The 14,142-nt window shown below is 56.7% G+C and overlaps 1 protein-coding gene across 1 annotated transcript in view; it reads right to left on the bottom strand.

Moving 5' to 3' along the window:
• COG3 (component of oligomeric golgi complex 3) overlaps window positions 1-14,142 on the bottom strand; it is a 234,030-nt gene that overhangs the window by 218,666 nt on the left and 1,222 nt on the right. The gene's annotated exons all lie outside the window — the stretch shown is intronic.

Here is a 14,142-nt window from a genome sequence, read left to right as displayed (position 1 = left end):
TAACTTCAATAGTACAGATCCCAACCCACGCAGGCTACATTGTAGATCACAATTCTGCAGGTTATTATTGGGCCAGGTGACACTGATCACAATAGGTACCCTGCTCTTGTCTGGGTGCCAGACTGCCGATGTGGCATCTGTACTGCCATGCCTAGGGCTCGTTCACAGGACTGTATAGAACAAAAAGTCAGAGTTTCATTAAAAAAAAAAATAACCTTTTTTTATGACTTGTCATCCATGTCCAATCCGTTTTTTATTACATTTACCAACCTTCAGCTCAATCTCAAGCCATGGCGACCTGGTGGATGGCTCTGTACGAAGATTGATCTTGTGCAAGCCTAGATAGGTCCACCAGGGTCTTCTCTGCAGTTATCTTGATGGTATCAAGCCATTGGGGTTGCTGGACGTCCTCTTCGCCTTGTTCCTTCCATTCTTCAGACCATGATGGCCTTCTCCAGTGATTGTTCCCTTCGTACAATGTGTGCAAAGTAGGCAAATCGTATGTTGGTGATCCTTGCTTTGAGTGACATGTCTGGCTTCATTTCTTTGTCCTTCTTGCCATCCATGGTAGTGATATCATCATTCTCCAGCACCACATTTCAAAAGGCGTTGATTCTTCTTGTCTTCCATCTTGATCGTCCAGGTTGTGCATCCATATATTACTACAGAGAACACCAGACTATGTACGAGCCATGTCTTTGTCACCAGTGAAGTGTTCAGCTGTTAATATCACAAGACGATTTGCAGTTTCCTATGTTATAGAATTGAAATATATCCATACCAATCGGATTCTATACTGGACTCATTTTTTTTGCACCCATAGAGTTGAATGGGCGAGACTCATGATATTACTGATATTTTTATTTCCACAAAGACAATACGGTCAGGGAAAAAAAAAATGCTCATTTGAATTGTCCCATTGCATAACATTCGTTTGGGGGTTTTTTTGTTTTGTTTTTTTACACAAAAAACACTCGACCAAAACATGGTCATGTGAACAAGCCCTTTACTTGTGTATGACCAACTCCGACTTCAGAGACCCTGCCAATTGCCTACAGATCTCAGGTCTACGGTCAGCCTCCTAAGTAATCCTGGATCCTACGCTGCTGGCTGAGTAATAGCTGACATGTCCCCTTTAAGACATCTATCCTCAGCGGGTTTTTTATACATGTTGTGGATTTTGGACACAGAATTTCATCTCAGACTTCAATCCCATGTTACAATCTGCACTGAATGCGGTACACGTACACACCACCCAATCCACAACCATTTTTTCCTCTGAAACGAGTATTGCGGATTGTGTTGCAAATGTTAAAGGGAACCGGTCATCAGAAATTTTGCTTTAAACCTTAAAGTTTCCCCCTCTGCAGCTCCTGGGCTGCATTCTAGCAAGGTTCCTGTACTTTTTGTGGCCCCTTTTAAACCAAATTAAATACTTTATAAACTTGTACCTTTTGCTATGTAAATTTTGTAAATCGTCCATGGGGGCGGGCTCTCTGCTGACTGTTGCTGTTACTCCAGCAGATTAAGGCTATGTGCCCACGCTGCGGATTTTGCGCGGATTTTGCCGCGGATTTTCCGAAAATCTGCAGCAGCGGCACTTCCAAGCCATTTCAATGGCATTTTGGAAATGCTGTGTCCATGCTGCGGATTTTTCCGCGGCGGATTTGCCGCGGATTTTGATCCGGAAAAATCTGCAGCATGTCAATTATTGGTGCGGATTTTGGGTATAGAATGGGAAAAAAAAAAAAAAAAAATCCGCATCAAAATCCCCGGTAAATCCGCGGCAAAAATAAGGTGCGGATTTGCCGCGAAAGTCGCGGATTTTCATGCAGAACAATCCGCAGGTACATTCTACCGTGGACACATAGCCTTACGCCGCCCCCCCAACGCTGAATTTCATACCTCAGGACGCCGCCCCTGGGCGCCCGTGGTCCCGCGCATGCGCTGTGCGACTGTAGCGGGACTGTGCACTGTGTGAACGTGTGACCGCTGGTGACGTTTTGCGCAGGCACGAGGTTATGGGCAGCGCTGTGAGTGTTATCAGCAAGTGCCGCCCATAACCTCGTGACCGCACTTTCCCCTCTTCCTGCAGCGTTCTGCGCAAGCGCTTGCTGGCCAGATGACCCGACGTAACCTCTTTCCCATCTTGCCCTGCTGCAGGGTAAGATGGGAAGGAGGTGACGTCAGGTCATTTGGCCGGCGAGCGCTTGCGCAGAACGCTGGAGGCAGTGGGGGAAAGCGCGTCCATGAGATTATGGGCAGGCACTTGCGATGCAATCACAGCGCCGCCCATAATCTCGTGCTTGTGACACACGTCACCAGCGATCCTGGCGTGGGCGGCACCTCGGGCGCAGCGGGCGGCGTCCTGATGGATGAAATGGAGCATGGGGGGACGGCGTCAATGTGCTGGAGGAACAGCAACGGTCAGCAGAGAGCTGACGATTTACAAAATTTACATAGCAAAAGGTACAAGTTTATAAAGTATTTAATTTGGTTTAAAAGGGGCCACAAAAAGTACAGGAACCTTGCTAGAATGCAGCCCAGGAGCTGCAGAGGGGGAAACTTTTAGGTTTATAGCTAAATTTCTGATGACAGGTTCCCTTTAAAACCCTGTGTGAATCCACCCTAAGAAGTGATACACTGCTCTACATACATTACTATACAAAGTTGAATGTGCTGACAACAAAATAACACAAAAATCAATTGAAATCAAATGTGTTAACCAATGGAGGCCTGGATTTGAAGACACAAAATGAAAGTGGATACAAGTGAAAATGAGGCTCAGTATTCTGTGTGCCCTCCACGTGCCTGTCTGACCTCCCTACAATGCTTGGGCATGCTAATGAAGAGGTTGCAGATGGTGTCCTGAGGGATCTTCTCCCAGACCTGGACTAAAGCATCCACCAACTCCTGGAACATCTTTGGTGCAACCTGACATTGATGTATGGAGTGAGACGTGATGTCTCAGATGTGCTCAATCGGATTCAGGTCTAGGGAACGGGCAGGCCAGTCCATATCTTCAATGCCTTCATCTTGCAGGAACTGCTGACACTACAGAGGACTGGCATTGCCTGCATTAGGAGTAACCCAGGGCCATACGCACCAGCATATGGTCTCACAAGCGGTCCAAGGATCTCATCTCAGTACCTAATGGCAGTCAAGCTACCTCTGGCGAGCCCAAGAAGGGCTGTGCAGCCCTCCAAAGAAATGCCACCCCACACCATTACTGACCCACTGCCAAACCAGTCATGCTGAAGGATGTTGCAGGCAGCAGATCGCTCTCCACGGCGTCTCCAGACTCCGTTACATCTGTCACATGTGCTCAGTGTGAACCTGCTTTCATCTGTGAAGAGCACAGGGCGCCAGTGGCGAATTTGCCAATCCTGATGTTCTGTGGCAAATGCCAAGCGTTCTGCACGGTGTTGGGCAGTGAGCACAAACCCATCTGAGGACGTCGGGCCCTCATGCCATCCTCATGGAGTCGGTTTCTAACAGTTTGTACAGACACCTGCACATTTGTGGTCTGCTGGAGGTCATTTTGCAGGGCTCTGGCAGTGCTCCTCCTTGCACAAAAGCGGAGGTAGCAGTCCTGCTGCTGGGTTGTTACCCTACTATGGCCTCCTCCACGTCTCCTGGTGTCCTGGCCTGTCTCGTGGTAGCACCTCCACCCTCTGGACACTATGCTGACAGACACAGCAAACCTTCTTGCCACAGCTCGCATTGATGTGCCATCCTGGATGAGCTGCACTACCTGTGCCACTTGTGTGGGTTGTAGAGTCCGTCTCATGCTACCTCGAGTGTGAGCGCACAACCAACATTCACAAGTGACCAAACATCAGCCAGAAAGCATTGTACTGAGTGTGGCCTGTGGTCCCCACCTGCAGAAACACTCCTTTATTGAGGGTGTCTTGATAATTGCCAATAATTTCCATCTGATGTCTATTCCATTTACACAACAGCATGTGAAGTGATAGAGAATCTGTGGGGTACTGTGAAGAGGAAGATGAGACACCGGAGCCAACAATGCAAACGAGCTGAAGGCTGCTATCAAAGCAAGCTGGGCTTCCATAACACCTCATCAGTGCCACAGGCTGATCGCCTCCATGCCACGCCACATTGATGCAATAATTCATACAAAAAGGAGCCCCGACCAAGTATTGAGGCATTTACTGTACAGACTTTTCAGTAGGCGCCGACATTTCTAAGTTTAAAATAATTTTTTCAGTTGGTCTTTTATAATATTCTAATTTTCTGAGAATGATGTAACAGTGTGTCCCTTCCCCCGCCTGTGCTCATGTTTTAATAGTCTGTCTCTCCTTGGTTGTAACATTATATCCCCCCAGCCTGTATCATATTGCAATCAGGCTTCAGCAGTAACTATTGTCCTTGATTTGGTGGGGTTTGCATATATATTGTTCTCCTCTGCTGGGGGATTGTTTGTTCTTCTCAGTTTGGAACTTCTCCAACCACAACTTGGTAAACAGAACAGAGCCAGGAGTCTAAAGCTGGGTTTACACACTGCAACATCGCAAACGACATCGCTGTAACGTCACCGGTTTTGTGACGTTACAGCGACCTCCCCAGCGACATTGCAGTGTGTGAAACCTATCAGCGACCTGGCCCCTGCTGTGAAGTTGTGATCGCTACAAATCGTTCAGGACCATTCCTAGGTCCTTTGTTTCCCGCTGTGCAGCATGCATCGCTAGCAAGTTTCAGTGTGTAAAGGGGACTTTCCAGCGACTCCGCGGCTCTGTGTAGCGTCCTGATTAGCGGTCACCGGTGAAGGATTCACCGGTGACCGCTAATCCCCCGAGTGACTGAAGTGTCCCCCCCTCTCTCATACTCACCGATCCCCGATCACCGGCACTGCACGGCATTCACTCTGGAATCTCGGGGAGACGCCTGACATGATTAATCTAGGACTTATTGGCAGCTATTGGCTGCCAATAACTCCTTATTACCCCGATTTGCCAACGCACCAGGGCAAATCGGGAAGAGCCGGGTACAGTCCCAGAACTGTCGCATCTAATGTATGCGGCAATTCTGGGCGGCTGCTGACTGATATTGTTAGGCTGGGGGGCTCCCCATAACGTGGGGCTCCCCATCCTGAGAATACCAGCCTGCAGCCGTATGGCTTTATCTGGCTGGTATTAAAATAGGGGGAACCGCACGCCGGATTTTTTAATTATTTATTTATTTATTTTACTGCACAGTATAGACACGCCCACCGGCTGCTGTGATTGGGTGCAGTGACAGCTGTCACTCAGCGTGTGGGCGTGTCTCACTGCAACCAATCACATTTGCCGGTGGGCGGGGAAAGCAGGGAATACGAGATTGTTTAATGAGTGGCCGGCTTTTTCAAAAAAGGAAAAGCCGCCGGAGCAGTGTGAACGCCGTGCAGCGCCGGTGATCGGGGATCGGTGAGTATGAGAGAGGGGGGGAAATCACCAGCAAATGAGGTGAGTAACGCGATCAACTGAACTGTCACTGAGGTTACCCGCGGCCACCGCTGCATCCACCGCTGGATCCAGGTAACCTCAGTGACAGCTCAGCCGATCACACGGCTCTCTTCATTAGCTGCATGCAGGTGACAGGAGCGGCTGTGTCTTCTGCTGCTCCTGTCACCTGCATGCAGCAGAGCTGGATGCGACGCTGGAGGACCGTGGATTACGCCGGACAAGGAGGGCTTTGTTGTGGGTAATAAATTGGTAATGAGGGAATTTGTTAGTGTTTTTTATTTCTAATAAAGGATTTTTCGGGTGTGTGTTTTTTAACTGTAATTTACAGATTAATCATGGAAGGTATCTCGGAGTGACGCCTGACATGATTAATCTTGGACTTATTGGCAGCTATGGGCTGCCAATAACTCCTTATTACCCCGATTTGCCAACACACCAGGGCAAATCGGGAAGAGCCGGGTACAGTCCCAGAACTGTCGCATATAATGTATGCGGCAATTCTGGGCGGCTGCTGGCTGATATTGTTAGGCTGGGGGGCTCCCCATAACGTGGGGCTCCCCATCCTGAGAATACCAGCCTGCAGCCGTATGGCTTTATCTGGCTGGTATTAAAATAGGGGGGGACCGCACGCCGGATTTTTTAATTATTTATTTACACGGCACACAGAGCCGCGCAGCATTAAATGAAGTCGGGTGAAGTTCACCTGCTTTTTTGACACGTCCCCAACGACCAGCTAGTCGCTCTGCAGGTCCGGATCGCTGTTAGGTCGTTGGCCAGATCTGCCTGTTTGACAGCTCACCAGAGACTTTGTAGCGATCCCGGCTAGGTTGAGATCGCAGGTTGGATCGCTAGAAAGTCTCAGTGTGTAAACCCAGCTTTAAGTCCATTCATGAATCAGATGTCTAGAAGGAGGTGTGCACCTAAGGGGCTGATCCCAAGAGAGAAGAACAATGAGACCCATGTTAGGTTAGTTGGATCTCGGCTGAAGACGTACTAGGACCTATAGCTGAGGCTGGATCCTGGCGTCTGTGTGTGTGGACTGTTACAGACTGGAGATCCGCGGCCACGTGGGGTTGTGCTTTGTTGAGTGAAGGGTGAGGACCTGTGCTAAGGCCAGCTCCTTATCGCCCGTACATGGACGATTGGACTTTGAGGACTTTTGCATTCTCCTTGGCGCCCCCGGACCTATTTCCTTTGTGTGGACTCTAAAGAACCATTTTAATATTGCATGTTTTATGCTCCCTGCCTCATTAAATCTTCTTGGATTGTTCCTTGGCCTGGCGTCCCTTACTGCTCTGTCGCATACCCCGTCACAAATGACTTTTGGGTTTTCATTGGCTGTAAGCCATAATCATAAACATTAACAGAAATAAACACTGGAAATAGATCAGTCTGTGTGTAATGACCCTATATAATATATAGGAATAGATCACTGTGTGTAATGACTCTATATAATATATGCGTTTCCCTTTTTGTATTGAATTACTGAAATAAATTAACTTTTTGATATTCTAATTTATTGAGATGCACTTGCGTATATATGTCGGGGCACATTACCGGTGAGATAGATATGTGGGGGGGATGTTACTGTCTTTCTCATATAATATATATGGGGGGGGGGTGGAGTCACCATATCTCTATACGGGGGGGGGGGACGACGTTGCCATCTCTCTATACGGGGGGGGGGGGACGACGTTGCCATCTCTCTATACGGGGGGGGGGACGGACGACGTTGCCATCTCTATACGGGGGGGGACGGACGACGTTGCCATCTCTATACGGGGGGGGACGGACGACGTTGCCATCTCTCTATACGGGGGGGGACGGACGACGTTGCCATCTCTCTATACGGGGGGGGGAAGAGCGACGTTGCCATCTCTATACGGGGGGGGGGAAGAGCGACGTTGCCATCTCTATACGGGGGGGGGGGGGGCCACGACGTTGCCACCTCTATACGGGGGGGGGGGGGGCCACGACGTTGCCACCTCTATACGGGGGTGGGGGGGCCACGACGTTGCCACCTCTATACGGGGGTGGGGGGGGAACGTTGCCACCTCTATACGGGGGTGGGGGGGGAACGTTGCCACCTCTATACGGGGGTGGGGGGGGAACGTTGCCACCTCTATACGGGGGTGGGGGGGGAACGTTGCCACCTCTATACGGGGGTGGGGGGGGGAACGTTGCCACCTCTATACGGGGGTGGGGGGGGAACGTTGCCACCTCTATACGGGGGTGGGGGGGGGAACGTTGCCACCTCTATACGGGGGTGGGGGGGGGAACGTTGCCACCTCTATACGGGGGTGGGGGGGGGGAACGTTGCCACCTCTATACGGGGGTGGGGGGGGGAACGTTGCCACCTCTATACGGGGGTGGGGGGGGAACGTTGCCACCTCTATACGGGGGTGGGGGGGGAACGTTGCCACCTCTATACGGGGGTGGGGGGGGGAACGTTGCCACCTCTATACGGGGGTGGGGGGGAACGTTGCCACCTCTATACGGGGGTGGGGGGGGAACGTTGCCACCTCTATACGGGGGTGGGGGGGGGAACGTTGCCACCTCTATACGGGGGTGGGGGGGGAACGTTGCCACCTCTATACGGGGGTGGGGGGGGGAACGTTGCCACCTCTATACGGGGGTGGGGGGGGGAACGTTGCCACCTCTATACGGGGGTGGGGGGGGGAACGTTGCCACCTCTATACGGGGGTGGGGGGGGGAACGTTGCCACCTCTATACGGGGGTGGGGGGGGGGAACGTTGCCACCTCTATACGGGGGTGGGGGGGGGAACGTTGCCACCTCTATACGGGGGTGGGGGGGGGAACGTTGCCACCTCTATACGGGGGTGGGGGGGGAACGTTGCCACCTCTATACGGGGGTGGGGGGGGGAACGTTGCCACCTCTATACGGGGGTGGGGGGGGGGAACGTTGCCACCTCTATACGGGGGTGGGGGGGGGAACGTTGCCACCTCTATACGGGGGTGGGGGGGGGAACGTTGCCACCTCTATACGGGGGTGGGGGGGGGAACGTTGCCACCTCTATACGGGGGTGGGGGGGGAACGTTGCCACCTCTATACGGGGGTGGGGGGGGAACGTTGCCACCTCTATACGGGGGTGGGGGGGAACGTTGCCACCTCTATACGGGGGTGGGGGGGGAACGTTGCCACCTCTATACGGGGGTGGGGGGGAACGTTGCCACCTCTATACGGGGGTGGGGGGGGAACGTTGCCACCTCTATACGGGGGTGGGGGGGAACGTTGCCACCTCTATACGGGGGTGGGGGGGAACGTTGCCACCTCTATACGGGGGTGGGGGGGAACGTTGCCACCTCTATACGGGGGTGGGGGGGAACGTTGCCACCTCTATACGGGGGTGGGGGGGGAACGTTGCCACCTCTATACGGGGGTGGGGGGGGAACGTTGCCACCTCTATACGGGGGTGGGGGGGGAACGTTGCCACCTCTATACGGGGGTGGGGGGGGAACGTTGCCACCTCTATACGGGGGTGGGGGGGGAACGTTGCCACCTCTATACGGGGGTGGGGGGGAACGTTGCCACCTCTATACGGGGGTGGGGGGGGAACGTTGCCACCTCTATACGGGGGTGGGGGGGAACGTTGCCACCTCTATACGGGGGTGGGGGGGGAACGTTGCCACCTCTATACGGGGGTGGGGGGGGAACGTTGCCACCTCTATACGGGGGTGGGGGGGAACGTTGCCACCTCTATACGGGGGTGGGGGGGGAACGTTGCCACCTCTATACGGGGGTGGGGGGGGAACGTTGCCACCTCTATACGGGGGTGGGGGGGGAACGTTGCCACCTCTATACGGGGGTGGGGGGGGAACGTTGCCACCTCTATACGGGGGTGGGGGGGGAACGTTGCCACCTCTATACGGGGGTGGGGGGGAACGTTGCCACCTCTATACGGGGGTGGGGGGGAACGTTGCCACCTCTATACGGGGGTGGGGGGGAACGTTGCCACCTCTATACGGGGGTGGGGGGGAACGTTGCCACCTCTATACGGGGGTGGGGGGGAACGTTGCCACCTCTATACGGGGGTGGGGGGGGAACGTTGCCACCTCTATACGGGGGTGGGGGGGAACGTTGCCACCTCTATACGGGGGTGGGGGGGAACGTTGCCACCTCTATACGGGGGTGGGGGGGAACGTTGCCACCTCTATACGGGGGTGGGGGGGAACGTTGCCACCTCTATACGGGGGTGGGGGGGAACGTTGCCACCTCTATACGGGGGGTGGGGGGGAACGTTGCCACCTCTATACGGGGGTGGGGGGGAACGTTGCCACCTCTATACGGGGGTGGGGGGGGAACGTTGCCACCTCTATACGGGGGTGGGGGGGGAACGTTGCCACCTCTATACGGGGGTGGGGGGGGAACGTTGCCACCTCTATACGGGGGTGGGGGGGGAACGTTGCCACCTCTATACGGGGGTGGGGGGGAACGTTGCCACCTCTATACGGGGGTGGGGGGGGAACGTTGCCACCTCTATACGGGGGTGGGGGGGAACGTTGCCACCTCTATACGGGGGTGGGGGGGAACGTTGCCACCTCTATACGGGGGTGGGGGGGAACGTTGCCACCTCTATACGGGGGTGGGGGGGAACGTTGCCACCTCTATACGGGGGTGGGGGGGAACGTTGCCACCTCTATACGGGGGTGGGGGGGGAACGTTGCCACCTCTATACGGGGGTGGGGGGGAACGTTGCCACCTCTATACGGGGGTGGGGGGGAACGTTGCCACCTCTATACGGGGGTGGGGGGGAACGTTGCCACCTCTATACGGGGGTGGGGGGGAACGTTGCCACCTCTATACGGGGGTGGGGGGGAACGTTGCCACCTCTATACGGGGGTGGGGGGGGAACGTTGCCACCTCTATACGGGGGTGGGGGGGGAACGTTGCCACCTCTATACGGGGGTGGGGGGGAACGTTGCCACCTCTATACGGGGGTGGGGGGGAACGTTGCCACCTCTATACGGGGGGTGGGGGGGAACGTTGCCACCTCTATACGGGGGTGGGGGGGGAACGTTGCCACCTCTATACGGGGGTGGGGGGGGGAACGTTGCCACCTCTATACGGGGGTGGGGGGGGAACGTTGCCACCTCTATACGGGGGTGGGGGGGGAACGTTGCCACCTCTATACGGGGGTGGGGGGGAACGTTGCCACCTCTATACGGGGGTGGGGGGGAACGTTGCCACCTCTATACGGGGGTGGGGGGGAACGTTGCCACCTCTATACGGGGGTGGGGGGGAACGTTGCCACCTCTATACGGGGGTGGGGGGGAACGTTGCCACCTCTATACGGGGGTGGGGGGGAACGTTGCCACCTCTATACGGGGGTGGGGGGGAACGTTGCCACCTCTATACGGGGGTGGGGGGGAACGTTGCCACCTCTATACGGGGGTGGGGGGGAACGTTGCCACCTCTATACGGGGGTGGGGGGGGAACGTTGCCACCTCTATACGGGGGTGGGGGGGAACGTTGCCACCTCTATACGGGGGTGGGGGGGAACGTTGCCACCTCTATACGGGGGTGGGGGGGAACGTTGCCACCTCTATACGGGGGTGGGGGGGAACGTTGCCACCTCTATACGGGGGTGGGGGGGGAACGTTGCCACCTCTATACGGGGGTGGGGGGGGAACGTTGCCACCTCTATACGGGGGTGGGGGGGGAACGTTTGCCACCTCTATACGGGGGTGGGGGGGGAACGTTGCCACCTCTATACGGGGGTGGGGGGGAACGTTGCCACCTCTATACGGGGGTGGGGGGGAACGTTGCCACCTCTATACGGGGGTGGGGGGGAACGTTGCCACCTCTATACGGGGGTGGGGGGGGAACGTTGCCACCTCTATACGGGGGTGGGGGGGGGAACGTTGCCACCTCTATACGGGGGTGGGGGGGGAACGTTGCCACCTCTATACGGGGGTGGGGGGGGGAACGTTGCCACCTCTATGCGGGGGTGGGGGGGGAACGTTGCCACCTCTATACGGGGGTGGGGGGGGAACGTTGCCACCTCTATACGGGGGTGGGGGGGGAACGTTGCCACCTCTATACGGGGGTGGGGGGGAACGTTGCCACCTCTATACGGGGGTGGGGGGGAACGTTGCCACCTCTATACGGGGGTGGGGGGGAACGTTGCCACCTCTATACGGGGGTGGGGGGGAACGTTGCCACCTCTATACGGGGGTGGGGGGGGAACGTTGCCACCTCTATACGGGGGTGGGGGGGAACGTTGCCACCTCTATACGGGGGTGGGGGGGGAACGTTGCCACCTCTATACGGGGGTGGGGGGGAACGTTGCCACCTCTATACGGGGGTGGGGGGGAACGTTGCCACCTCTATACGGGGGTGGGGGGGGAACGTTGCCACCTCTATACGGGGGTGGGGGGGAACGTTGCCACCTCTATACGGGGGTGGGGGGGAACGTTGCCACCTCTATACGGGGGTGGGGGGGAACGTTGCCACCTCTATACGGGGGTGGGGGGGAACGTTGCCACCTCTATACGGGGGTGGGGGGAACGTTGCCACCTCTATACGGGGGTGGGGGGGAACGTTGCCACCTCTATACGGGGGTGGGGGGGAACGTTGCCATCTCTATACGGGGGGTGGGGGGAACGTTGCCATCTCTATACGGGGGTGGGGGGAACGTTGCCATCTCTATACGGGGGTGGGGGGAACGTTGCCATCTCTATACGGGGGTGGGGGGAACGTTGCCATCTCTATACGGGGGTGGGGGGAACGTTGCCATCTCTATACGGGGGTGGGGGGGAACGTTGCCATCTCTATACGGGGGTGGGGGGGAACGTTGCCATCTCTATACGGGGGTGGGGGGAACGTTGCCATCTCTATACGGGGGTGGGGGGAACGTTGCCATCTCTATACGGGGGGGGGGGAACGTTGCCATCTCTATACGGGGGGGGGGGGGGGAACGTTGCCATCTCTATACGGGGGGGGGGGGGGGGACTTTGCCATCTCTATACGGGGGGGGGGGGGGACTTTGCCATCTCTATACGGGGGGGGGGACTTTGCCATCTCTATACGGGGGGGGGGGGGGGGGGAACGTTGCCATCTCTATACGGGGGGGGGGGAACGTTGCCATCTCTATACGGGGGGGGGGGGAACGTTGCCATCTCTATACGGGGGGGGGGGGAACGTTGCCATCTCTATACGGGGGGGGGGGGGGAACGTTGCCATCTCTATACGGGGGGGGGGGGGGAACGTTGCCATCTCTATACGGGGGGGGGGGGAACGTTGCCATCTCTATACGGGGGGGGGGGGGAACGTTGCCATCTCTATACGGGGGGGGGGGGAACGTTGCCATCTCTATACGGGGGGGGGGGGGAACGTTGCCATCTCTATACAGGGGGGGGGGGAACGTTGCCATCTCTATACAGGGGGGGGGGAACGTTGCCATCTCTATACAGGGGGGGGGGGGGAACGTTGCCATCTCTATACAGGGGGGGGGGGGGGAACGTTGCCATCTCTATACAGGGGGGGGGGGAACGTTGCCATCTCTATACAGGGGGGGGGGGAACGTTGCCATCTCTATACAGGGGGGAGGGGGGGAGACGTTGCCATCTCTATACAGGGGGGGAGGGGGGGAACGTTGCCATCTCTATACAGGGGGGGGGGGAACGTTGCCATCTCTATACAGGGGGGGGGGGGAACGTTGCCATCTCTATACGGGGGGGGGGGGAACGTTGCCATCTCTATACGGGGGGGGGGGAACGTTGCCATCTCTATACGGGGGGGGGGGAACGTTGCCATCTCTATACGGGGGGGGGGGAACGTTGCCATCTCTATACAGGGGGGGGGGGAACGTTGCCATCTCTATACAGGGGGGGGGGGGAACGTTGCCATCTCTATACAGGGGGGGGGGGGGAACGTTGCCATCTCTATACAGGGGGGGGGGGGAACGTTGCCATCTCTATACAGGGGGGGGGGGGAACGTTGCCATCTCTATACAGGGGGGGGGGGAACGTTGCCATCTCTATACAGGGGGGGGGGAACGTTGCCATCTCTATACAGGGGGGGGGGGAACGTTGCCATCTCTATACAGGGGGGGGGGGAACGTTGCCATCTCTATACAGGGGGGGGGGGAACGTTGCCATCTCTATACAGGGGGGGGGGGAACGTTGCCATCTCTATACAGGGGGGGGGAACGTTGCCATCTCTATACAGGGGGGGGGGAACGTTGCCATCTCTATACAGGGGGGGGGGAACGTTGCCATCTCTATACAGGGGGGGGGGAACGTTGCCATCTCTATACAGGGGGGGGGGGAACGTTGCCATCTCTATACAGGGGGGGGGAACGTTGCCATCTCTATACAGGGGGGGGGAACGTTGCCATCTCTATACAGGGGGGGGGAACGTTGCCATCTCTATACAGGGGGGGGGGAACGTTGCCATCTCTATACAGGGGGGGGGAACGTTGCCATCTCTATACAGGGGGGGGGGAACGTTGCCATCTCTATACAGGGGGGGGGGAACGTTGCCATCTCTATACAGGGGGGGGGGAACGTTGCCATCTCTATACAGGGGGGGGGGAACGTTGCCATCTCTATACAGGGGGGGGGGGAACGTTGCCATCTCTATACAGGGGGGGGGGAACGTTGCCATCTCTATACAGGGGGGGGGGGAACGTTGCCATCTCTCTATACAGGGGGGGGG

The sequence above is a fragment of the Anomaloglossus baeobatrachus genome, chromosome 2 (genome assembly GCF_048569485.1).
Source record: "Anomaloglossus baeobatrachus isolate aAnoBae1 chromosome 2, aAnoBae1.hap1, whole genome shotgun sequence".
In the NCBI taxonomy this organism is placed as follows: Eukaryota; Metazoa; Chordata; class Amphibia; order Anura; family Aromobatidae; genus Anomaloglossus; species Anomaloglossus baeobatrachus.
This window is presented reverse-complemented; position numbering and strand designations above follow the sequence as displayed.